We start from the raw sequence: 27,784 nt of genomic DNA, 5'->3' as shown, positions 1-27,784 counted from the left end.
GTGGACCATCAGCGACAGGATATAACAGGCCTGTATCGCTCCATGTTATGAGGGGAGGGAGGCATGAGGGGTGGTAGGAGGGAGGGTAAGACTGGCTCTAAACTGGTTATTTCATGACCGTCCATTGAGGAGAACACAAGTGCAGCTGCTGCCCCTCTCTCCTGGTGCGATTTTTTCTAGTTGGTTTTTGTGGTAGTTGTGGTATTACAATGATTTTTCTAAGTTCCCAGTACATGTGTTGCATTATGACCCATTGCTTATGAGTGCTGGTTTTTTCATGCCAATTTCCATATCTAATTAGAACAGTGAATTATTTTTCATCACTTATGTTTGTTGCATTGGCCTTCCTAACACTTCACTGAGGATTTGCTGCGCTGTCCCTTCTTACTATATATCAGTGTACAAATTATACGACGGCTATACCAATGTGACCTCTCGGGGTCAGTGGAATAGGATGAAGTTGTCGAGAAATAGAGACAGCAGCGTTTATTTGAATTTCCCGCACCAAGGCTGCAGGGTAATTGTCGATAAATGCAGTGGGAGGTGTCTGTAGCGAACACCAAAGTTAAACAGCGACACACACATGGTTGGAAAGACAGGATGGCTGTGTGTGTGTGAAGTCATCTCCTGCACTGTGGACTGACCAACTATTTCAGAAACATGAACAGTTCCAGCACATGCAACAGTCTCTATGAATTGTGCAATGCATCTTCAGTCCATCTCGTTGCATCGCCAGTATTTGCTTAAAAGTATTCCCCCTATGCTTATCCATTATCACCTCCTTCCATTGCTTGTGTAGGATGCTGGAGATACAGTCCTCAGCTGTATGCTTTCAGGTAATACACTTAATAAACTTGTCTCTGTCCAACACCAACATTTTGTCAGTTGTTCACATTTTCCACCAAAAATAAATCTTCCATTCCAGTCTTTTTCCCGCCAGTTCACAACTGGAGCAGAGAGATTTATTTCGACTTGTAGGTAAAGAGATCATCCTATGTAGAGTTTGAGTAAGTCTGCCACTAGTTTCGAGTGGTATTGTGAACTTTTTTCCCAGCAGGGCAGAACGAGTTGAACGAAATCGTCAATTTTTAAGCTACATTGCTATGCATATAAATGTGTAATTAGGATCGATCTTGATGATAAATTATGTAATTAGAACCGATCTTCACTTTAGTTTCCCACCTAACCTCCTAACCTTCCTCTCCTGCCACTGGACAGAGATCGACCATTTCCCAGTGTAAGAGGGCGGCGGGGGGTGGGGTGGGGGGGGGTGCACTTGGGCTTTCCACCCAGAAGCACTGGGGCTGGAGTCCTGGAAAGCACATCAGCCGTTTTGTATTTCCCGGTAATTAGCGGGTGGGAGCTGGAGTTGGACGTCAGCGAAGCTTTGTGAAAAAGAAATTCCCGCCAAACTTCGAAATGCCCGCCAAAATTCGAAATTCCCGCGAGTAGGACAGGGGGAGTGGGAGGGGTGTGAGCAGCGGAGGAGGGGGCTGGAATCCATGTGCTGTCTGGGGAAAACCCGTGGCATCATCCGGGGACGGCGTGGGATAATTAATTGGTGAATTTAATTAATTTGAATGATTAATTTGATAATCAATGTTATAATAAAAGTGCACCAGATATCTCTTCATCCATTAATGATGCCTGCCTCACAATGCTTCCTTCCGCTGAGGAAAGAGGAAGAATTCACTGAGCGCCATGTCGCGCGAATAAAGGCAGAGAGGCAACATCTGATAGTGCAAAGAAACAGTATTTGTGACTGAGTACTGTGCAGAACAGCATGACCTGTGGCATTGTCATGGAGTAAAAACACTCCATTGCACGGTTTCCTGTGACGCGTTATTGGTTAGCACCATACCATGGCAGTCTCGAAAAACACTCAGCGTCACCTTCCTAATGATGGTTAGATCTTTACCTTTTTCGGCAATGCTGACTCCACATGTCTCCACTTTTTGTTTTGCTCGTTTGTCCCGGGAGGGGCAGGATTAGTTTTTAATTTTCTGTCGACAACGAAATTATTGGAAACGGAGCAAGAGTCGGATTAGGGAAGAATGGGGAAGGTAATCGGCCGTGCCCTTTCACAGGAACCATCTTAGCATTTGCGTGAAGCGATTTAGGGAAATGTCGGCAAACTTAAATCATGATGGCCAGAAGCGGGTTAGAACTGTCGTCCTCCTAAACGCAAGTCTAGTATGCTAACCACTGCTCCACCTTACTCGGTCTTTGTCTCTGGGACAGAGTGATAGATTCAGCACCCTCTCATTGTGATTAGACGGCTTAAGAAGTCATCGGGGTCGGCCTGACAGAGCTACAATATTTCCGCTGCTGCCGGGCACTTTCTGAATGAGTGTGACCAACTGTGGAACCTAGAGAACTGTGATGTCCGTCATGCGAGATTTTGAGAACCGATCCGTAACTGATTTTCACATTATCCACAATCAATTCCATTCTGATAATGCTGGTCTTCGAGCACCAGAGCCACTACTTCTCTTGCGATTCACATTTCTTCACAGAGAGATGGTCTGTCTCTCCATTCTTCACTATTCAGATCTGTTTAACCACACTGGAAATGTCTTTGCCAACTAACTGGACTGGAATAAGATGTAAACAAATACTGTTGGCCTGAAGGGTAGAAAACGAATTACCACATAATACTCTACTATATGAATGGGTTGCACCAATTTATATTGGGTCCTCTAATGGCGTACTGTACCGCAGGGATTTCAGTGTACACCAGGACTGCGGACGCGCACCTTCAAACAAAATAAGTTAGCAAGTTTGTTTGCTTGCCCATCATCTGCTGCATGCAAAGAATTATTCGCTTTGTTATGCCAGTCAAAAACTGGAATAACTGTTAGTCATCCGTAATTAGAAGTGAACTGTTTTATAATCTACATATATCGCATATCAAAACAAAACTGTATCATTCTACTTTCCACTGAAGATGTCTTAAAAAAGGCGAAACGCTTCTGCAACAAATTAAATACATTGCAGCAAAAATGAAGTTTCCCGTAAAGGCGAAACTCATCTCTATCTTGAGAATGCAGGTACGCAAAACCACATCAAAGAGCCGAGAACTCCGCAAGCACAGCCAGATCCGCGGCTTAAGCGTACAGTGCCCCTAGAAACTAGGCCGCACTCGTGAAGTTTTCGGTTCTTCGATAAGTATTCGATTCGTTTTGTTCCTTAAAAGAGTTCTCGAGTCCAATAGCTTCCCGATTCTGCCTATCACCAGCTGGGATAATGCTAATAAAGTAGAGCTTACGCCTATAGTCAAATTACACCAATACTTTAATGTGGTATCTGGTTTAAGAAATCATACCTGTCTAGATGAAATAAAAATATATGCCACTTTTCGCATTCTCGGGCGACTACACTAAATTCATACTTGTCGTCGAATTGTCGTTGACGCAGCATTTACCTTGTATTTATAGCTTAACTCCACAATAGATCATTGCTATGAAACTGTCTCAAAAGTAAACTATGTTTCGACAGGTAGAGAAATTAATTCAAGAAGCATCTCGAAAGGCTATCTTCATCTTAAACATTCGAAACCAGATACCAGAAGAGTGGTTTCATCAACTAAACATTGGCATTACAATGAAGGTTTTTGTGGTGCTCAGTCATCACAGGATTTTGGAGGTTGTCGAATGGTACAAAGTTCACGCTGTGGGCGACTTGCATCGCACAGTTATTGCCGAAAAGTCATCTGACAAAAGTTGGACGTTTAACCTAAAAGTGGATGATATTTGGAGTCGCCGCATAAATATGGAAGGATATCCTGTGAAGATAACCAGTGTAACTGTAAGTATATAATACACACTGACCGAAAAAAATCGCAAAACCAAAAAATAATTAATGTAATGAAATTTCAGCAGTACATTTGTCTAGGTGACATGTTTAAGTGATTAACATTGCAAGATCAAAGGTCAATGAAACCGCGCAATGCAAATGTGAACTGGTGGTACGTTAATAACCAGTGAAACTGCCAGAAAGTTGACTGTAAACATGCAAACGTGCATGCATTGTATTGGACAGGTGCTGGGTGTTACTTTGTGGGATGGACTTCCATGCCTGTTGCATTAGGTCCGTCAATACTGGGACGTTTAAAGCTGTTTGTGAATGACGCTGGAGTTGTTGTCCAATGATGTCCTGTATGTGCTCAATTGGAGACAGATTTGGTGATCGAGCAGGCCAACGCAACATGTCGATGCTCTGTAGAGCGTGTTGAACTACAACAGCGGTCATGAATGGCAGCACAATAAGTTAGTCACCATACTGAGGTACAAATTTACAGTCAGGGTGCATGGGATAACCACAAGAGCGTTCCGGCTTTCGTATGAAATCGCACCCCAGCCCATAACTCCAGGTGTAGGTCCAGTCAGTCAGCAAAAGGGCAAAATATGTTTCAGGACAGTTTGTTCGTGCAGGTTGCCTACATTCAGAGGCAAACCCATTGTTCTCTTTTGATTCACAGGTCCTTAACCTCTCGTTCTGCTAAGAGGATTACGACACCCTGGTGATAATCGTTCCTTTTGATTTAATCTACTGTTCCACCAACCCTCCCCCCCCCCCCCCCCCCGTCCTCCCAATCCCTCAGGAAACCTACAACACTCCCCCTTCCAACACTCTGATACAGCTACACTTCCAGACTTGAGTTATTCGAATAGCCCCTTCTCATTCTGTAATTTTCATTGACTAGTTAATTAAACTGATCAGTTAGTTAACCACTCCCTCTCTGGTTAACCCCACAACCACCCCATCCCCTCTCCCCCTCCACTACCTGGAAACTGGTGGCTTTCTGGTAGAGAGGAATGACCGCACGACAGGAAATTCAATTACAAGACAGGAGGTATCTTGTTTATTTACAAAAAATTCAGTTTGCAGGAGTTGGATCTCTCTTGCTCATCATTCTTTGCTGTTTGAGAAGATGCAGGTCTTGTAAGGAAGTAATTAAATCGATCGCTTTCTTTTTTATTCCAGTTGCGCAAATAATACCCTCATGAAATACCCACCACACGTAATTACACTGTTAAAAATCGTTCGGTCGCAAAGCATGCGCCGCCCACTGGACTGCACAGAGCGCCACCTGCACCGGATGCCAGCAGTCGGGGTGAACTGGCAGCCCCTGCAAAGCAACGACGCAGCCGTCAGCTGCTGCCCCATGTGCAGGTGTCCGCTCGGGCCCTGTGGCTGGTAGACTGGATGTCATACGACTCCTCAAACAAACGCATCCAAGAAATTCCTGTCGAAACACGTGCTCTCAATTTCTCCTCCTGTCGACTGCCAATGCCAGGCCTGCACGTGCCGTCAACTATGGTTGTTCTCAACTGCAAATAAAACAGAGTTTACCCTATCATCACTGCGGAATACTGACGCACACGAGCACTTCATCCAAGACAAACGCTTGACTGAGAATCGATCCAGAAATACTGCTGAAGTCAATAAATAATTATTATCAGGTCTCTTGATCGTGATTTAGGGGATATATTGCGGACACAGTAGCGATCCCTCCCTCCCTCTCTATCTCTCTCTCTCTCTCTCTCTCTCTCTCTCTCACACACACACACACACACACAATTTGCAGATGTCACGAAACTGGTAGCTAGCTGACTCAAAATACACACTTTAAAAAGTTCGTTGCATACAGAAGGAGAGGGAGGGAGGGAGGGAGAAAGAGAGAGAGAGAGAGAGCTGTAGATTGGTTTGCAGATGACATAGGAATTAGCATGAGATATTTCGTTCCGCCATGGACTCTAAACTGCCCCAGCCTTCCTGCACACTTTTTCTTGAGGTATACTTCATGAACTGCTCCAGGAGCTATTAAAACTGGTGTTGAATATCGCATCTTGAAGATGTCACAAATGTTGCCTCAGAAGAAGTCCCATGGGAAATATTAATTAAATCGTTAATATGACGTCCAAACAATTTGCTTCACACAGTTTACAACCACTTGAAATAAAAAAAGATCGACACTTCACAGTAGTTTGCATGCATAAAAGAATAGATGAGATAGATGAGGAAGACATAGCTATTCTAGGGCAAATTGAAGGCAAACTCATAATAGGGGGCGACTTCAATGCCAAACATCCTGATTGGAATTCTAGAGTAACCTCCAGAGCAGGCGCCAGATTTCGACGAGAAATTCCATTATATATTCCAAATTTATTATTATTCGACATCACGACTGGAAGCAGTGATGTATGAAATGACAGCAGCAATTTCAAATTTCGACGTGAATTTATACCATCATGATTATAGAGTTCCTGACCACTGCTACAGTCTGCTAAGTGTATTGCCTTTGGGTTCAAATGGCTCTGAGCACTATGGAACTTAACTTCTGAGGTCATCAGTCCCCTAGGACTTAGAACTACTTAAACCTAACTAACCTAAGGATATCACACATATCCATGCCCGAGGCAGGATTCGAACCTGCGACCGTAGCGGTCGATCGATTCCAGACTGTAGCGCCTAGAACCGCTCGGCCACTTCTGTATTGCCTTTTTTCAAAGTGCTATAGAATTCCTAAGTTGACTAGTTCTCTCAGCTACACCAGAAAGAAGTGGAGGGGAGGGAAAGGCTCTCCCACGTGGCAAGATAATAACAATAACTAATACTGCCGCAATGTATTGAGAAACACGATGCATTCACAGACAGATGATTCAAATCGTAGGAAACTCTCTTTCATCCCACGTACTCACCTTCCGGATGCCCACACGCCAAACCGTTATAAGCTAGAGGCTTTCTCGGTCTCTCTGAACTATGTACAAAGGATGGGTAAGCCCCAACCCAGAAAAAAGGCATCCGCAAAAATGCTGTTTCCGGCCCCAAACTGCTTGCTTGCTGCTAAGCTTTCTACGGCTATCTCCAGACTTACGAGAGTATTGGGAACCAGGCACATATTTATCAGTGTAACTACAATTGAATATTACGATTGGTGGTACAGTCTGACACTGAGCGATGTACTGGAAATGCTTCCTCTTGACGGCTATGGTTCTGGGACGAATCTCATGGTGAAATTTCAAATGTGCAGCATACGTAATTTTTCACGTAAATCTTTCTCATACTGTTACGGCTATCGACGCTCTAACTCTATATCTCCCTCACGATAGGACACACAGACATTTTCTCTGCACATACTGGGACATAAGCCACTGTTACTTTACACTGCAACATATACAGATTTCAGGCAAGCAGTGCAGTTATCGTTTATATGTTGTCAGCATCGGAAAAAAATATCGTAAGCCTAGACTCACACCGGCTACATGTCACGATTCTTTTCACTGGTAGGAAATTATTTGACGTTTTGTTTTCCAGTCAGCGCTCCCGGAAGGCGCTGCATCTTGCCAAGACTTTCTCAAACAAGTATTATAAAGCACAGGCGATCGGCATTATGTGATAATCAACAACGCTGCCCCGAACGAAAGGGTTTGAAAGACATCGCTAGTACGGGTTAGTATACCGTAATCTACGTCGGAGTCGGTATTGCAACAAGGAAAGCGCTAGTATACGCTTAGGAGTGCTACAGATGTATTGTCCATCCTGTTTGTATACTACAGCAGGCCCATTTGAATTCTTGCATTGCTATACTGTGCAGCTGTTTATGAAACTAATCACCCCTAACGTTGGCATATACTTCTGAATGAGTTGAAATCATAGTCCACTACATAAAAGTATCCCTCCTTTACAACTAGACATACATAATTTTTTTTTTACCTGAATAGTCGTTTGATTAGTTCCTACAAACGTCTGGTGATATGTCAGAACATAAGCAATGCATTTTCTTTCGCTATTATGCTCATCCCATTCGGTTATAATCAAAATTTCACGTCGTTCCCCCATATTGCCCGCATCTCGTGGTCGTGCGGTAGCGTTCTCGCTTCCCACGCCCGGGTTCCCGGGTTCGATTCCCGGCGGGGTCAGGGATTTTCTCTGCCTCGTGATGGCTGGGTGTTGTGTGCTGTCCTTAGGTTAGTTAGGTTTAAGTAGTTCTAAGTTCTAGGGGACTTATGACCACAGCAGTTGAGTCCCATAGTGCTCAGAGCCATTTGAACCATTTCCCCCATATTCTCCATTGTTTTACCGAAAATTTAATTATTCATTAATTTATCGAAATCGTTCTCAAAGTCACACATCACAGAAGCGCTCTATCTCGTATTCAAATCAATATACTGCTTCAACCAAGAGGCCTGCTTGAAGGAGATAGCCTGGGTGATTCTAACCAGCTCGGTACCCAAGCTGAGTCACTGCTGGCGATTACGATAATGAATAATGTATCTCCACTTATTCCCCAGCGTTGTTTTGGGGTGGAGCCTCCTCGCGGAGCTAGTTGCTTTCGACACAGCGACAAATCGGCGTGCGTGGCATGAATGGTTCAAATGGCTCTGAGCACTATGGGACTTAACATCTGTGGTCATCAGTCCCCTAGAACTCAGAACTACTTAAACCTAACTAACCTAAGGACATCACACACATCCATGCCCGAGGCAGGATTCGAACCTGCGACCGTAGCAGTCGCGCGGTTCCGGACTGCGCGCCTAGAACCGCTAGACCACCGCGGCCGGCCGTGGCACGAAAACCAATAGGTGTGTGAGTTCTGCCTCCACCACATACGCTGCATCAGAATTAGCTGGCACGCCGCCCATGAGTTTTCCACCTAATCCCCGGCATTCGTTTTCGGGCACCCACCAAAACTCACCGATCGGCAGTGATTGTTGATCATTATGTCCCAAGACAATCCAGGTTCTGTGTAATAAAAGGTGGGTTTTGGGGTGGAGCCTCCTCGCGGAGCTAGTTGCTTTCGACGTAGCGGCTAATCGGCCGCCATGCATAGACTCCAGAATTTCTCGAAAACGTCCACCAGCAAACGCTCGTCTGTGTCCATGTAAAGCCGCATATACTTTCCTAAGGTGGAGATGTTGAATTCCCGCCAGACATTCACGGCATGCATATACTCTGCAGCCATCTGGCATTGCGTGTAAGGTTGCTGGAGAATGCAGTTATGTCGGGTAGCCTGGTTTCGTTGAGTTTGGCCATACTTTCCACATACTCGTATTTGAAAACACCTCTCCTAGTCACAAGTTGAAACTTTTCCTGCCCGGGTGATATGCAGATCCTCCTGTATCAATGACTTTCTGGAGTGTCGCCGCGTAAAACGTAGCATATCAAGGAAGTGGAGCGTAACTCTTGGCGTCATTCGTTTGGAGAATGAAAAGTATTTCTCGACGCTCTCAGGCAGGAAACTGACCTGATTTTTCTTCCAACCGAAATCAGCCAAGTGCTCAATTAGAAAATGAGCGTCATACCCACTTAAATTATGGAAGAAAACGGGTATGTACCTCGGTAGCTGGTACTCCAAATTGCATGTATTGTGAGCCGCACCATGGAACTTCCCCGTAAGATAACTGGGGTCCCTACAAGGAGTTGCAGCTTTTCTATCTAACGGCAGCCAACAAATATGACAGCCAATCGCGTTATAATACAAATCCTCATTCTGATTCGATTTGGCCATGGGAACGTTGTCACTGTAAACCTTATCAACCTCCCATGAAAGGTTTTCGAGCTCAGTTAGCAGCCAAACCGCAGGATTATCCACGACATAAGATTTGTAGTGGTTTAGACTTGAATCATAGGACGATACAATTTGTTACGTTGCCGCATATGGTACGTGCTTCTGTCTAACGGTGGTGTGTGAGGCTGTAGGTACACCTTCACAGCGGCTCACATGAGAGAGGAGGCATTTAAAATTGGCCTACACTTGCAAACGGACACTGCTCCTGTTGGTGAGGATTTTAAACCTTATGAATTTGTTTTCCTCAATAGGCATAATAACACCTACCAGGTCCTTGGAAGCGCAATCTGCTAGAAGTGCCGCTAATAACTTGTCTGAGGAAAAATAATTCAGGCCCCTTAAGCAAATGTGCCTCACATGACAATCGGTTGATAGTAGGGAGGAAATGAGTTGGGACATGTCTTTGATCCAAACATGATGATAATTGCCTTTCTCCTTATTTTTCTCATAGGAGAATAAGAGCATGTTTACATGCATCTTACGCTCATTGGTAAATTCTGAGAAAGATAGGGGGCCGACGACAATAAGCTTGTACTGCTCATCTGATTTGCTTTTCCTCTTCATGAACTGACATTCTTGTGTTCTGCTCCTCAAATTTAGGTATGTCCTGGATCTTGACGGGGAACTCGATACCACCAAAGTTAAAACACTTATGAACGTCAAGGTATCTACCGTTTTGGGCTGTGTGCTCTGGATGTACTTTGTAATTTCTCTCGCAAGACAGGATTGACCATGCAAAAGAAACCTGATCCTATCTATTTTGGACATTAATGCATGTCCCCTTATTAGCTATATCTTTCGGTAGCTTGATATAGCTGGACCCTCCATTTACCAGATCATAGAAATGTGTATGGATGTCCAGTTGTAGTATTTGGCTGAGTGCTCTACCTGACCCTCTGACTTCAACCTTGGAAGTAAAGGTAGATTTACGACACTACTCGGCGACTGACGTGTTCCGCGTTATCACGCCATTTTCCCACCAAAGATAATGAAGACTCGTCTCTTCAACGCCAGAATCAACTTTGGGTGGGAGGGGGTGCGACAGTTCGACACATAGCACGGCACTGCATTTAATGGCGGGATACCACGGATCGTTGAGTACCTTGCAGAGCTCCTTTTCCATGAAAGGAATGCTCGCCCATAGAAAACGGACAGGGATTCGGTACCCTCCTGCCGGATTCTCGATCCTCATTAACGAGATTCTCTCCTCAAAGGCGTCTGCAGTCACCGAGTATTCTAACTGCAGTGTGGTGTCACTGACCTGATGTCCTTCAGTAAAAGGACGGGAGAGTGAACTGCCACTAGCCATAGGATCGTTGCTATTACTAATACCATAACTACAGCTAGTAGATGTAGTTATTTTCTGTGATATGTGAAGGGGTATGTGCTGTACCTCACGAATCGGCGAGGACGTGACGGCGAAGGAGGAGGAGGAGGAGGGGAGGAGGAAGAGACGCTACAGAATTAGGCCACTGCGAGCAGCCTTGCTGCAGCCCTGACTCGCTTACCTGGGGGAGGGCGGCCTAAGGACACAGTGGCGGCGGCTTCCTGCGCGGCGACTAGCGGCGTCCTTGCCAGAGAAGCGTGCCACACAGGACCCCGTCTCGATGTTATAGTCTTCGCCGTCTCCCTCCCCTTGCCACCCCCCCCCCATCCCCCCACCACCACGGTACCAGTGCCACGGCGTATTGTGGGAGTTTGTCCCCTGACGCAGCCGCTGTAGAATAACGAAAAAAAGCTTAAGTACAACGTTGTAGGTATCATATGCTGCTGCTCCTACTGCAAGAAGAGAAAGAGCACTGATTATTTGTAAACAGAGTGAGTATATATTACCTACTTGTCTTTGGATCCTTGTCATCTCCCTCATCTCCTCATGATGACGAAGGTCATTCTCCATCTCATCCAGCCACTGTAGCATTCCGCCATCACCTGAATTTGGGAAGATCCATCGATTCATTTCCTCTGTATCACCTGCAGCATAATGATCTAATAATAACAAACATACACACACAGAAACTACAGGAAAACTTTTTTTATTTTTTTATTTTTAGAATATACGCTTACATGAGATCTACGATGGTTCCTGCGTATCTCCAGCACACACCCCTCCCTGTCCCCTTTCTTCATATGCCAACAAAAAAAATCTACAGCAACAAAGAATATGCACCATATTACATATATGATGAAATTTAATTACCTGTATACAGTGCTATGGAGATGAAAAAAAAATTAATGGATATATACAGTCAAACAATATGAAATTCTTAGTGAAAAGATAAGAGGTAACATTTTACCGTTTTTTGTCCTCGAAATCATCTACAACACCAGCGACAAAATATTACATAAACGATGAATTTTTTTTAACGACTATACTGCAACAATACGAAATTCTTAGTGAAAAAGTAACATTTATCGATTTTGATCCATCTAAATCATCTAAAACACCCTCAGACTTGTTGGTCACAACACATTACACATACATTACATATACATTGAAAGATATATGAATACTACTTACGATGAAATTGCTGCTGCTGCTACAGTTCATGTCACCGCTGCCACTGGTGCAGCTGCATCCACTGTTGCAGTTGCTGTTGCTGCAGCCCCTGTTGTTGCTGTTGCTGGTGCTGGTGCAGCTACAACCATTGTTGCTACTGCCACTGCTGTTACCGTTGTCTCTCAGCCTCTTCAATTACCCGCTGGATATATGCTGAAACCACATGACATGTTTTCAAAACGAAATTTTTAGTGTAAAATGTTACAGTTATCGATTTTGATCTCTCGAGATCTTGTACGGACTTGCTGGTCACACCAGTACTACAAAGATGGAATATATACCCGTGTCACTGTCTCTGTCGTTGCACCACAGAGTTTATTTCATCCATATTTTGGTTTTAGTGGATATGCGCTGAAACAATAAAAAAGAAATGTATTCAATGCTACGAAAATCCTAGTGGAAAGAGAAAAGTTACAGTTACCGACTTGAATCTATACTTACCAGGTAATTTCCCATCCTGCTCTAAGTCTCTGCAGTTTGGCCCCACTGGCACTGCCGACGGTGCTTGATGTAGCTGAACGTTTCATTTTTTTCGCCTGACCTGCTAACACCCACGCAAAAAAAAAAAAAAAAAAAAAAAAAAAAAGAAATAGGAGCAAACTGACGCGCACGGGCGAGAGCAAGACGATCGACCTCAAATTACGGTGGTTCACGACAGAATGAGGGCGACTGGCTGCTGCTCTCATCTATTACTTTCCTCTCTTTGGGGAAGTGTGAGGGGGATTTTGTAGCCTTTCGGCTTTTACTCCCCTGTGTACTTGTGTGTGTGATTATTTCTGTACTTTTTGGTGTGTGAGATGTGATGATTGTTCTGTGTGTGTCTGGTACTTGCCTGAGGTTTGGCGAGATAGTTGTAGTAATTTGGGTAGGAGCAGGATTTGGGAATGGATATTGGGATTTTCTCTTCAACTTAGTCGTTGAAGATCGTCATGGGGCGATTGTGTTTATCGCGGGTCATGTCATACCGACCTAGGGAGTGGATGAGGGCGTTTCACGACCTGGAAGAACCTTCATAGAAGGCCCTTGCCAGGTCTTGAAAACGCTCTCTCAGGAGTGGGATTTCGGCAGCGGCATGCAAATCGTCAATGGGGAATCCAAGAGGTAAACGCAGTGCCCTCCTGAGGGCGCGGTTCTGCAGCCTCTGGAGTTTGTCCAGGTGCTGCTTTGCCGCATCCCGAGACAGGGCACGCATATTCCATGACTGGCCGGATCAGGGCCTGATATACGTTCACTCCTACTGAGGAGGGAAGGGAGCTGGATGAGTTGAGGATTGGGTACAGGATGGACATTCTGGCGCAGACCTTCGTGTGGACCTCGTCTATGTGGGGTTTCCACGTAAGACGAGAGTCCAAGGTTACGCCAAGATACTTGGCGGTTCTGCGCCAGGGGAGTTGGGTTCCGTTTAGGTGAAGGAGGGGGGGGGGGGGCGTTGAGGAGGTTCGCGCCTTCCGAGCCTTCGGGTAATCAGCATTGCCTGCGTTTTTTCGGAGTTGATGGTGATTCGCCAGCGACGGGCCCAAGTTTCTGTGTCATCTAAAACCCTTTGTAGCCTACGGATGACCAGGTCCTTGTTCGTGTTTCTTGTGTAGAAGGCTGTATCGTCAGCGTACTGAGCGGTGTGCACCAGGGGGGCCGTTGGTGTGTCCGCAGTGTACAGACTGTACAAAACGGGCCCCAGGACCGATCCCTGTGGCACCCCAGCACGAATACGCCTCTTGGTGGAGGTGGCTGTTTCTACTTTGACAGAGAAACTTCTGTTCGAGAGATAGCTTTTGATCTGCTTAACTATGCTCCCAGGGAACCCTTGTGTGTACAATTTGTAGAATAGCCCTCTATGCCATACTGAGTCAAAGGCTTTGGCTACGTCTAGTAGCACTATCCCGCAGTAGCCTCTGTGGTTGAAGCCCTCTGTGGCTACTTCAACCACTCTCATTATCTGTTGTGGGGCAGAGTGGTTCCGCCGGAATCCGAATTGGAAATCCGGCAGAAGTTGCTCTCTGGTAATATGTTCCTGTATGGGTCTTATCAGGAGGCGCTCATAGATCTTGCTGAGAGTTGGCAAGAGCCTAATCGGCCTGTAGTGCTACGGGAATAGAGGGTCTTTTCCTGGTTTGTGTATTGCGACCACTTCCGCGTGTTTCCAGCAAGCTGGGAACTCGCGGGTACGAGTAATCTCGTTGAAGACGTTCGCTAGGTGTTCGATCGCCGTGGGTGGGAGGTTTTTGACCAACTGGTTGGTGACACTGTCATGTCCTGGCGCCTTTTTGGAGGGAAGAGACCTAATTACTTTTGCCACGTCTTCAGGGGCAAAAACTGTGGGTTCATCTTCTGGGTCCTCCTCAGCATTGAGGAAAACAGCCAGCTGACGACGGACCACTCTTTCATGCTCGTCATCCTGGGATTCTGCCGCTTGGAACTGCTTCTCGAAAGTGTCGGCGAGGGCGTTGGCCTTTTCAGCATGGCTGTAGGCCATACCCCGCTCGCCGTGCAGTGGCGGCATCCTGGCGCGTCTTTTTGTGAATTGTTTGGTTGCTTGCCAAAGTGTGTGATCGTCTACTTTGAGGGCTGTGAGGCGGTTTTGCCATTGCTGGTTTCTGTGCTCATTGAGCGCTACCTTCAACTCTCTCTGTAGACGATTGAGCAGCCTCCTTGTGGCCTGGTTTCTGGTTATCTTCCACTCTTTTGCCACTCGGTTCTTATGTCGAATTTGAGCTAGCAAGTGTTCCGGGAGCTGTATTTGCGGCGGCGGGCCATCCCTTTGTGGAGGGGTGGCCTCTTCTGCTGCCTGCAGGATGGTACCTGTTAGGTCTTGTAGCGCTTGTTCTACTGTTTCGGCAGTAGGTGGCGGAGCGCGAGCGATATCAGAGGCGACAGTTTCTCGGTATCGCTCCCAGTTGGTACGTTTGTAAGACGTCTGGTACCGTGGGAGTGCTACCCATTCTCCCACGTCGACCTCTAGAATCACTGGGTTGTGGTCGGAGGACATTCTGTTGATCGTCCTTGCGGTCACAAACCCCGTAATCCTCCTGGTGAGAGCTATGTCTAACACGTCGGGCCTGCCTCCATTTTTTGGAAAATGTGTGGGCTCGACTGGACCCCATGTTTCGAAATGGTGGTTGCGCGCTAGTTGTTGCAATCTGGCGCCTGCTCTGGAGGTTACTCTAGAATTCCAATCAGGATGTTTGGCATAGTCGCCCCCTATTATGAGTTTGCCTTCAATTTGCCCTAGAATAGCTATGTCTTCCTCATCTATCTGGTCTTGTGGGGGTCGGTAGATTGCAACGATTGTTAGGGGTCCAGTGGCAGTGGCTACTTCCACCGCCACTGCTTCGATTTTATTGGTAGCTGGTAAGAATACCTGGTGGTGGGGGATCCCTCTTTTTATGTATATGGCCACTCCTCCGCCTTGGGTTGGCCTGTCTTTGCGGTAGCTAACGTAGTTGGGAACTGTCGCTTTTATTCCCGGTTTTAGGTGGGTTTCCCCCATCATGCATATGTCGATGGAGAACTCCTTCATGAGTTCTCTGAACTCGACCTCTTGATTAACAATGCCGTCTGCGTTAAAGACGCACATTGTCAGGTCTTGGATGTTTGGTCGTCTATCCATGATGGGGTTTTGAAACTACTGAGGAAGTCGCAGAGGGGAGCGACTGCTGGACTGTTGCCTGAAGGGCAGTGAGGATCTGTGTGTTCTGCTTCTGGGCTTCCCTGAATTCCTTCATCATTTCCATGACGAGGTTCATGGTCTGCACCATAACGCCTAACAACTGATCCGTGGGTGGGGACTGTGTGTGGTGTTCCCTAGAGCTTCCTCTGTCTTGGTGGACCTGGTCGTTGTGGTTGTGTGTTTCCCGGTGTTGTTCTTGTGACTGATTGGTGTTGTGGTGACAGGGCCACGCTTTCATGGTTTCTCGGGGGAGAAACCACTTCTGCATAGGTTGCCCGGTCTTGGTTTTACCCAGGCCTTGTCTGTGTGTGTTGTTGTATTTTGTTTTCTTGTGTGACTGGTTGTGTTTGTCGTGTTTTGTTTACGTGTGTGGGGGGCGGCCTTTGCGCCCTTTGCCTGCTGTGAGTGTCTTTTGTGGACCTCACAACCTTGGTAACCCGCTGTGTGGTTTTTGCCACACAGCGCGCACCTTATTTGCGGGTCCGTGTGTTTTAGTGTGCATGTCCTAGTGTCGTGGGCCTCGGCGCACTTCCTGCATCTCACTGGCATGGTGCAGTGCGCAGCGATGTGGTTCAGGCCCTGACACCTGAAGCACTGCACCGTCTTGTTTTTACGGCGCAGCGGCTCCGTGGTGACAGGCACAGCCAGGACCATCTTAATCTCCCTCTTGTTTTGCGGTATGTCAGGGAGTGTTAACTGGTACAGCGGCCACTTGCTGTCTATGCTGCCCATCTGCTGGACCACCTTGACGACGTACCCCTGGGCAGTCAACTCTATTTTGATTGCCTGGGGGGACAGTCGTCTTGGAAGGTCTCTAATAACTATGTTTTTGTTTCGTGTTTTTGTTGTGGGGCATGTGTAGTGAGGTATGTTTTTCGTGTTGAATAGTGTTTTGACTGTGTTGTAGTGTTCGAGTGTGTGTACTGTGACTTTTATTTTGTCTCCACCGGCGGGTTTTGCCTGAAAACTGCCTCCCCCGATTTCTGTCTTGAGCAACTCGAAGAGCTCCTCGTAGTGTTGAGGAAACTCTGCGACAATCGGGGGGAGATGGTGGGCGACTTGGTTCTGTGTTTGTGTTGTGTTTTCTGTTGTCTCTGGGGCTGGAGTGGTGTTTATTTACCCTCCGATCCATCCACCTGCCACTTGCCTCAGGTTCCCTCAGGGAGCCAATAGGAACGCAGTATTCTGCCCCACCAGCAGCTGAGTGATGATCTGAGCGCACTGGACGGGTCGGTGCTCGTCTGCGAGCACTGCCTGTGTCCTGCTGTTGTGGGAACTTTGCTGTTCGACAAAACCGAATGTCGGATTAACTGTATGTAACGCTCCCTCCCAATTCACCATAACTTGACATTCAGCTTTCTATGTTGCCATAATTTCTATCTGAAAATCGGAACATTTCTCTCAAATTGATTAAAAATGGACGTAATTTGGGAAGGAGAAATCGGGACAAAGAGGGCTACTTCTCTTAAGCTTAAAAAAGTGAAAGATTGGAGCAAATGCTGCTTGTAGTTGCGAACAGCTGCAGCTATACCAAAGAATAAACGGAACTTTGGAAGATCACTGTGTATTTGTTTGACAGTGTCGGGCGCTAACAATTATTTCACAATTTTTGTTATTTTGTTATGCCCAACGTCACATTTTTTGCAGGTTCGGAAACATTAAACAGTTTGGAGCTTAGCGTGAAATTACAGTTCACCGATTTCAGAGACATGATGATGTTTAACGATATGACAGGAAAGTGTTAATTTTTCTGCTGTTACTAATTGCTCCTATTTGAATGAATCTGATACAAAGTAAGTGCTAATTTTTCTTCTTTAGGGCCAGCAGCGTAACATATGTCTGATAACGACATGATTGTTATAGTAGGCCGGCCGGTGTGGCCAAGCGGTTCTAGGCGCTACAGTCTGGGACCACTACGGTCGCAGGTTCGAATCCTGCCTTGGGCATGGATGTGTGTGATGTTCTTAGGTTAGTTAGGTTTAAGTAGTTCTAAGTTCTGGGGGACTGATGACCTCAGCAGTTAAGTCCCATAGTGCTCAGAGCCATTTGAACCATGTTGTTATAGTAGATACACCAAATAATTGCTTATAATAAGTAATCTTTATTCATGACAGTTTGTTTCGGCTTACTCACCATTTTCAAGTACCTGCAATTACAATTTTGGTGGGAACAGGTATGGATGCCAATGTCATTCATATTAAAGTAGCTGTCTTGTACTCACGTCTGGAATGATGTGACGTCCATATTGTGCCGTTAGTGAACTGTTTTGTAACTGTCACTGCTTTATCAAGATCATAAATGGCGCAAGATGTTGAAATTAAATGTTAGTTACGACGTGGCAGCAGTTTGACAGTTCCACTCTTACGACGCTATATGTTTACAATAATTGTGCAGATGGAAAGCAATATTATTTTACTAACTAAAATTTGTTACGATTATCTTTGGTTGCTACATAAATTACTTCCGATTTATCCAGTTTCGTGTTCTAAAAGTTCAATAAAGCTTTTAAGGTAGTACTTGTGTCTAACTTCTATATGTCCGTTTAATATTTTTTGAGGGTATTTTCTCATGTAGATATGAATTTTGACCCAAACATAATCAAAAAATTATATTACAAATGTAAAACACCAAAGCAGAACACGAACATAGCGAAATATGCCTAACTCGAGAAACACCACCGACACAGAAATTAAGATACGTACCAGCAATCTACCTTGGTAGAAATTCCAATATTAATGCACTTTTTAAAGCCACAAATAACCAGCCTTTCCAACCAATAACAGCCTTTCATATAAAAATACATTCCGCCACCACCATCAACATCTAAATGTAACCTAGGCGTATACAAAATCACACGTGGCAGCTGTAATAGCTTTTACATTGACCAAACAGGAAGAATTTTAACATGAGATATAAAGAACACACTAGGGAGAGTGAATATAATCAGAATCAAAATCACACTGCTAACACGCTCGAAAATGCACTACAGATTATGCACAGAATACCAAAAGATTTTGCAATGAACATTCTTGAGGAATTAGAAATTTATATGTACATGAGAAAATACCCACAAAAGTATTAAACAAACATACAGAAGTTAGACACAAGTCCTACCTTAAAAACTTTATTGAACTTTTAAAACACCAAAATGGATAAATCGGAAGTAACATATGCAACAACCAAAGTTGACCGTAACAGATTTTAGTTAATAAAATAATATCGCTGTTCTTCTGCACAATCATTGTAACCATATAGCGTCGTAAGAGTGGAACTGTCAAACTACTGTCACGTCGTAACTAACATTTAATTTCAACATCTTGACACCATTTACGATCTTGATAAAGTAATGACAGTTACAAAACAGTTCACTAACGGCACATCAATCAAGACGCGAGTACAAGACAGTTACTTTAATACACTACTGGCCATTAAAATTGCTACGCCACGAAGATGACATGCTACAGACGCGTAATTTAACCGTCAGGAAGAAGATGCTTTGATATGCAAATGATTAGTTTTTCAGAGCATTCACACAAGGTTGGCGCCGGTGGCAACACCTACAACGTGCTCACATGAGGAAAGTTTCCAACCGATTTCTCACACACAAACAGCAGTTGACCGGCGTTGCCTGGTGAAACTTTGTTGTGATGCCTCGAGTAAGGAGGAGAAATGCGTACCATCGCATTTCAGACTTTGATAAAGGTCGGATTGTAGCCTATCGCGATTGCGGTTTATCGTATCGCGACATTGCTGCTCTCTTTGGTCGAGATCCAATAAATGTTAGCAGAATATGGAATCGGTGGGTTCAGGAGGGTAATACGGAACGCCGTTCTGGATCCCAACGGCCTCGTAAAATGGTTCAAATGGCTCTGAGCACTATGGGACTCAACTGCTGAGGTCATTAGTCCCCTAGAACTCAGAACTAGTTAAACCTAACTAACCTAAGGACATCACAAACATCCATGCCCGAGGCAGGATTCGAACCTGCGACCGTAGCGGTCTTGCGGTTCCAGACTGCAGCGCCTTTAACCGCACGGCCACTTCGGCCGGCAAACGGCCTCGTATCACTAGCAGTCGAGATGACAGGCATCTTATCCGCATGGCTGTAACGGATTGTGCAGCCACTTCTCGATCCCTGAGTCAACAGATGGGGACGTTTGCAAGACAACAACCATCTGCATGAACAGTTCGACGACGTTTGCAGCAGCATGGACTATCAGCTCGGAGACCATGGCTGCGGTTACCCTTGACGCTGCATCACAGACAGGAGCGCCTGTGATGGTGTACTCAACGACGAACCTGGGTGCAGGAATGGCAAAACGTCATTTTTTTGGATGAATCCAGGTTCTGTTTACAGCATCATGATGGTCGCATCCGTGTTTGGCAACATCGCGGTGAACGCACATTGGAAGCGTGTATTCGTCATCGCCATACTGGCGTATCACCCGGCGTGATGGTATGGGGTGCCACTGCTTACACATCTCGGTCACCTCTTGTTCGCATTGACGGCACTATGAACAGTGAACGTTACATTTCAGATGTGTTACGACCTTCATTCGATCCCTGTGAAACCCTACATTTCAGCAGGATAATCCACGGCTGCATGTTGCAGGTCCTGTACGGGCCTTTCCGGATACAGAAAATGTTCGACTACTGCCCTGCCCAGCACATTCTCCAGATCTCTCACCAAATGAAAACGTCTGGTCAATGATGACCGAGCAACTGGCTCGTCACAATGCGCCAGACACTACTCTTGATGAACTGTGGTATCGTGTTGAAGCTGCACGGGCAGCTGTACCTGTACACGCCATCCAAGCTCTGTTTGACTCAATGGCCAGGCGTATCAAGGCTGTTATTACGGCCAGAGGTGGTTGTTCTGGGTACTGATTTCTCAGGATCTATGCACCCAAATTGCGTGAAAATGTAATCACATGTCAGTTCTAGTATAATATATTCGTGCAATGAATACCCGTTTATCATCTGCATTTCTTCTTGGTGTAGCAATTTTAATGGCCAGTAGTGTATGAATGACATTGGCATCCATACCTGTTCTCACCAAAACTGTAATTACAGGTACCTGGAAATGGCGAGTAAGCCGAAACAGAGTGTCATAAATAAAGATTACGTATTATAAGCAGCTATTTTGTGTATCTACTCTAACTGCTAATTTCTTTAAGTGCTTCGAGAGTGCACGTTTGACTTGTGCTTTACGTTAGCTAAATGATCCTTAATACCAGCTCTTCCCCCATCAAAAAAATTTTTTCATAACACTTACAAATTACACATTCTGCTTCATAGTCACGCCTCCCTCGTTTTCTGAGGAACCATTCGTCTGAATATTTTTTCTTGGTATGAACACTTCCTCTTCTACACTTTGTATTCACTTGAAGCAATCAAACACCTTATTAACAACTTAACCGCGATACGACTCAGAGAAACAGAGAATCATGTTGCTGTAAAGGTTAAATTAAAGTGAAATAAGGGACAGTGAGAGTGGTCCAGCAGTATGGCATCGCGCAATCGAGTCACAGTGCTTAAAACGGGGCTCATACTTTGAAATACGTCAGGCGGCAAATTAAATATGTGGCTCTGAGCACTATGGGACTCAACTGCTGTGGTCATAAGTCCCCTAGAACTTAGAACTACTTAAACCTAACTAACCTAAGGACATCACACACATCCATGCCCGAGGCAGGATTCGAACCTGCGACCGTAGCGGTCTTGCGGTTCCAGACTGCAGCGCCTTTAACCGCACGGCCACTTCGGCCGGCAATTAAATATGTATCACATAGTAATGGTAAAAGTTGTGTAGGGGACATATATCAATAAAAAGCGTTCACGTGGCAACGACTCATTATCAGTTTCATATGCATATCCGAGAGCACATTACACACATTTCATGATTTCATCTGCTCAAACACGTTGTAAGCAGTAATGTTCCTTTTTCTCTGCGAATCCTCTTGTCTAATTCTCGTAACATATTGAGGAAGTAAGAGCTCTAGAATATTTTTTCCTAATGTGTGACTACAGCTCTGTTGTTGAATAAGCAGAGTTGTGCAGTCACTATCTCCCTTTAACAGCGACAACTAAAGCATTAGCAAACTTTGCACAGTACACTCAATACCACTCCTCAAATTCACTATCAGAATTACGGCATTACCATATACTCAGACATTCTGCACACACTTGAACCTGAACAACTGAATGACGATGGATTCATCCTGAATTTTCAGTTACATACAGCTGGTGCGCTGAAAGGGAAAACATAAGTCTATTGTACGCTTGGGATAAAGCATTCTTTGCATTCAAGCCTACAGGAGGTTTCTATATAACATGGTATTCATTTTTAAAAATTCAGCTTAACGCACACACGCTATAGGATCTAAACAGGCCTGTACCATTAAGTCGCCGTTTCTCGCACATTGTAACAGACAAAATCTTTGTACAACCCCGTAACAGTCTCTTTTCTTTTTTTCGTAGCAAACTCAATTTTGCCAGCTACAATGACAGATCCGTCTCGTGGTGATACTCTTCCTGCTCCAAAGTGTTAAACAGGTATGGTCATTAGCAACAGGAACTTAAAATATTGTTAGACTCGATACAGAAAAATTTTGCGGTTTCTCCACCCGTCTGCTCGGCCCGTGAAAATTAACTCTGAATTGATGTACTCTAGTATATATTGCACTTGTCATGATTTATTAGACAGCAGAAATTTGTATGATCTTCATAGTGGTAGGTGGGTTACGGTAGCTACGCATGGAATGCACTGACATGAACCCCGACTTGGCGGTCTGAATATATAAAAACGACTTCATTGTGAGATGGCTGTATTAAAAAGTATCGAAATTACGAAAATGTTTCGTGGAAACTATGGATTTTTTAAACTGTAATTACACCTTATATTCCTGGACAAATATGTAATGGTGGAAGAGTTTTCTGCTACTGGGCAGTGTGAAAAGGACACCCAGCTGGTGCGAGTGTGGACGTATCAATTTTTTTATACACCTGTAACTGATAGTCCGAAATGTTATGCTGATGCTTAAACGTAATAGTACTGTGGATTATATTCCAACATATCACCAGACGTTTCTGGGACGTAATCAAACTACTATTCATGTAAAAAAAAATTGCGTATGTGTTGTTGTAAGAGGATATATTTGACGTGGTGAATTGTGATTTCATTGCATTGAAGAATATATCCGAACGTAAGGGGTGGTAGATGCATTTCATAAACAACTGTACAATATAGCAATGCAAAGATTCAGCTGGATCTGCTGTAGTGTACAAACAGGACGGGTAATATGGCTGTAAAAAATGGATACACAGAGCATCCTCTCATCGGCACCCCTACGCGTATCCTCGCTTTTCCGTTGTTGCACTATTGATAACGATGTCGATTACAGAACACCAATCCATGTCGGTGATGTCTTTCCAAACTTTTCGTCCGTGGGAGCGTTGTTGACTATCGCATAATGCTGGACGATGTGTATTATAACACTTGTTTGAGACAGTCTTGGCGGGGTTGCATCATCTTCCGGAAGTGCTGACTGGAAAACTTAAACGTCAGGTAATTTCCTACAAGTGAAGAGAATCGAGATATGTAGCTGGTGTGAGTATGGGTATACAATATTTTTTTCTGATGCTGACAACATATAAACGATAACTGCACTACTTGCCTGAAATCTGTATATGTTGCAGTGTAAAGTAACAGTGGCTTATGTCCCGGTATGTGCAGAGAAAATGTCTGTGTGTCCTGTCGTAAGGGAGATATAGAGTTAGAGCGTCGATAGCCGTAAGAGTATGAGAAAGGTTTTACGTGGAAAATTACGTTTGCTGTACATTTGAAATTTCACCGTGAGATTCGTCCCAGAACCACAGCTGTCAAGAGGAGGCATTTCCAGTACATGGCTCAGTGTCAGACTACACAACCAATCGTAATATTCAATTGTAGTTACACTGATAATTATGTGCCTGGTTCCCAATATTCTCGTAAGTCTGGAGATGGCTGTAGAAAGCTTAGCAGCAAGCAAGCAGTTTGGAGCCAGAAACAGTATATTTGCGGATGCCTTTGTTCTGGGTTGGAGCCTGCCCCTCCTTTGTACATAGTTCAGAGGGACCGAGAAAGCGTCTAGGTTATATGACGATTTTGCTCGCGGCTCCCCTGGAAGGGTGAATAGTGAACTAACACCCAGTTTGCGTTGAGTCGCCTTCGGGACAGCGTGTGTCGTGTGTATACTCCATGGAAATTTGGGAAGATTCAATACGACGAGTGTTTGTGCTGTGTGTATTGCTAGCATTCGAACTCCTACAACTCAGGTCGCCAACGGCCGGCGAGCCTTTCTCTGGTGGTCACACGCTTCTCGGCTGCGGTCATGGGCCGCGTTTACGGCAGCTGATTTCGCTGTTGGCGCTGCACTGCGACACGGTGCGTGTGGGCATCCGGAACGTGAGTACGTGGGATGTAAGAGTGTTTCCTACGATTTCAATCATCTGTGTTTCTCAATACATTGCGGCGGTATTTGTTATTGTCATTATCTTATCACGTGGTAGAGCCTTTCCCTCCCTTCCAATTCTTTCTGGTGTAGCTCAGAGAACTAGTCAACTTAGGAATTCTATAGCACTTTGAAAGAGGCAATACACTTAGCAGGCTGCAGTAGTGGTCAGGAACTCTACTAACACGCCGGTATAAATTCACGTCGAAATTTGAAATTCCTGCTCTCATTTCATACATCATGCTTCCAGTCGTGATATCAAATGATAATAGATTTGGAATATATAATGAAATTTCTCGTCGAAAATGTAACACTTGTTTATGCATTCAAACTACTGTGCATTGTCTATGTTTTTTTCATTTCGAATTGTTTTAAAGTGTATGAAACATTGTTTAAATGCTCTATTAACGATTTACTTAATATTACCTGTGACACTTCTTCTGAAGGATCATTTGTGGCGTCTTCAAGATGTGATACTCTGCACCAGATTTAATAACTCCTGAAGCAGTTCCTGAAGTGCGGCACAAGAACAGTGCACAAGAAGCCTAGGGCAGTTTAGAGTCCACGGCAGAATGAAATATCTCATGCTTGTGCCTGTGTCATCGGCAAACCAAACTACAGCTCTCTCTCTCTCTCTCTCTCTCTCTCTCTCTCTCTCTCCCTCCCTCTCCATCTACCTTTCCCTCTCTCGCTCTGTATGCATCGAACTTTTTGAAAATGTATATTTTGAGTCAGCCAGCTACCAGTTTCGTGACATCATCAAATTGTGTGTGTGTGTGTGTGTGTGTGTGTGTGTGTGTGAGAGAGAGAGAGAGAGAGAGAGAGAGAGAGAGATACTGTGCCAACAATATATCCCCTACATCACGATCAAGAGACCTAATAATAATTATTTATTGACTTCAGCAGTATTTCTGGATCGATTCTCAGTCAGGCATTTGCCTTGGATGACGTGCTCGTGTGCGTCATTATTCTGGAGTGGTTTATAGGGTAAATGCTGCTTTATTTGCAGTTCAGTCCAACCACAGTTGATGGCGCATGCTGGCCTGGCATTGGCAGTCGACAGGAGGAGAAATTGAGAGCACGGGTTTCGACAGTAGTTTCTTGGATGCGTTGTTTGAGGATTACTGTGACATGCAGTCTACCAGCCACAGGGCCTGAGCGGACACCTGTGCATGGGGCAGCAGCTGACGGCTGCGTCTTCGCTTGGCAGGGGCTGCCAGTTCACCCCGACTGCTGGCAGTCGGTGCAGGTGGCGCTCTGTGCAGTCCAGTGGACGGCGCATGCTTTGCGACCGAACGATTTTTAACAGTGTAATTACGTGTGATGGGTATTTCATGAGGATATTCTTTGCGCAATTGGAATAAGAAAGAAAGCGATAGATATAATTACTTCCTCGCAAGACTTGCATCTTCCCAGACAGCATAGAGTGATTAGCAAGAGAGTCCAACCCCTGCATACTGATTTTTTTTATAAATAGACAATATACCTTCTGCTTTTTAATTGCATTTCCTGTTGTGAGATCCTTCCTCTCCACCACAGAGCCGCCAGTTTTCAGTTTGGTAGAGCGGAGAAGGGTGGTTGTGGGGTTTACTACAGTAGTCAGTCAAGTCGATATAATGAGAGGGGGCTGTTCGAATAACTCAGGTCTGAAAGTGTACCTGTAACAGCGAGGAGGAAGTGTGAGCATTGGTGGTTTCCCGATGGGTTGGAGGAGGAAGGGTAGAGGTAGGGGTGGGGGAACAATAGGTTAAGGACCTGTCAATCAAAAGGAATGATTATCACCAGGGGGTCATAATCCTCTTAGCAGAACAATAGGTTAAGGACCTGTCAATCAAAAGGAAGGATTATCACCAGGGGGTCATAATCCTCTTAGCAGAACAATAGGTTAAGGACCAGTCAGTCAAACGAGAATAATAGGTTTGCCCCAGAATGTAGGCAATGTTCACTAACAAACTGTCCTGAAATATAGTTTGCCCTACTATATGTGTTTACCACACAGACAGGTAGATTGCAGGTCCTCAGCTGTCCTCCTAATCAACACATGCCTATCACTGGCACCGAGGCAGAACCAGCTTCCATCCAAAAACACAGCAGACCTCCATCCTGCCCTCCAATGAGCTCCTGCTTGACCCTTTGAGGTCGCATATGGTGGGGGTTTGGGGTCACTGGAATGCACGCTATGGGGTGTCTGGTTTGGAGCTGCCCTTGAAGTAACCGATTTGTAAAAGTTCGTTGTGTCACTGTGGTGCCAACTGCTGCTCAAATTGCTGCTGCAGTTGCAGTATGATGCACTAGAGCCCTGTGCAGAACACTATGGTGTTTCGTTCTTGGTAGTGCAATGTGACTGTCTGGAGCCCAGTCTTCTTGTGACTGTATATTCTCGTTGACCACCGATGCTAGCAGTCATGTACAGTGACTACATTCCTGCCCAAGTCTTTCTGCAGTATTGCAGAAGGAACATCCAACTTCTCATAGCGCTTTCACACAACCCAATTCAAACGAAGTGAGGTGATGATAATGGCGTGTTTGCCTCCTTAAATGCATTCTTGCCTAACATCAACTCAGCACATTCAGTCTCAAAGTACTAGCTCTCATGACCGTTACAGTGTGTATTTAAAGTAATCTGACTTGCATCCTCGTATTGGTGCTGCTAGCGCCACTCTTATGCGAGTGACGCGAAGTCTGAAAAGACATCATCTTTCAGATGTAGAAACACGCCTACCATCTTTCGTTTTGTCAGACAACTCCATTTTAGTGTTGCTACTTTTTTTCGTCAATATATTAAAACACTAAAGATGACTGTATGTAAAAATAAAGCCTAATAATATCTCTTGCTTCATTTCAGAAGATTTCAACGGACGTGCACAAAATGCGCACGTTGGGGTACCACATTTACTTCGCAGCAGTATGGTGGCTGTTGGCCTCAGCTTTGAACATCAGGTGTGTTGCTTAAGTTGTATATTCATAATCTGACAGACAATATTAATAGTCTTACAATGTAGGCTTTCACGGTCGGTATTTGCAATATTGCTGATATTTGATTCATGGGCATAAGGGCGTAGTTCAAGACGCAGCTTAATGCCTAACGATTCGTCTTCCACTGCTAGAGACTTCTTCAGAGGCGCGCGGAGTGGCTGCGCGGTCTGAGGCGCCATATTACAGATTGCGCGGCACCTCCCGCCGGAGGTTCGAGACCTCCCTCGTGCATGGGTGTGTGTATTATTCTTAGCATAAGTTAGTTTAAGTAGTGTGTAAGTCTAGGGACCGATGACCTCAGCAGTTTGGTCTCTTAGGAATTCACACACATTTGAACGCTTCATTAGAGACTTAAAGGACAGTTACCGACTCAAGCAAGCTCATCAAGTCGAGCTGTATCTATGTAGCCATTCAACAATCGGTTCGTGACGTCATCCTACTGCTGTCCGAAATTGTGGAGTCACACTGACGTGTGTTTTGGAGCTTGTATTAGGGAAGGATTGGCGCTGTTTGTTTTA

The sequence above is a fragment of the Schistocerca nitens genome, chromosome 1 (assembly GCF_023898315.1).
Source record: "Schistocerca nitens isolate TAMUIC-IGC-003100 chromosome 1, iqSchNite1.1, whole genome shotgun sequence".
Taxonomy (NCBI): domain Eukaryota; kingdom Metazoa; phylum Arthropoda; class Insecta; order Orthoptera; family Acrididae; genus Schistocerca; species Schistocerca nitens.
Note: the sequence above shows the minus strand (reverse complement) of the source record.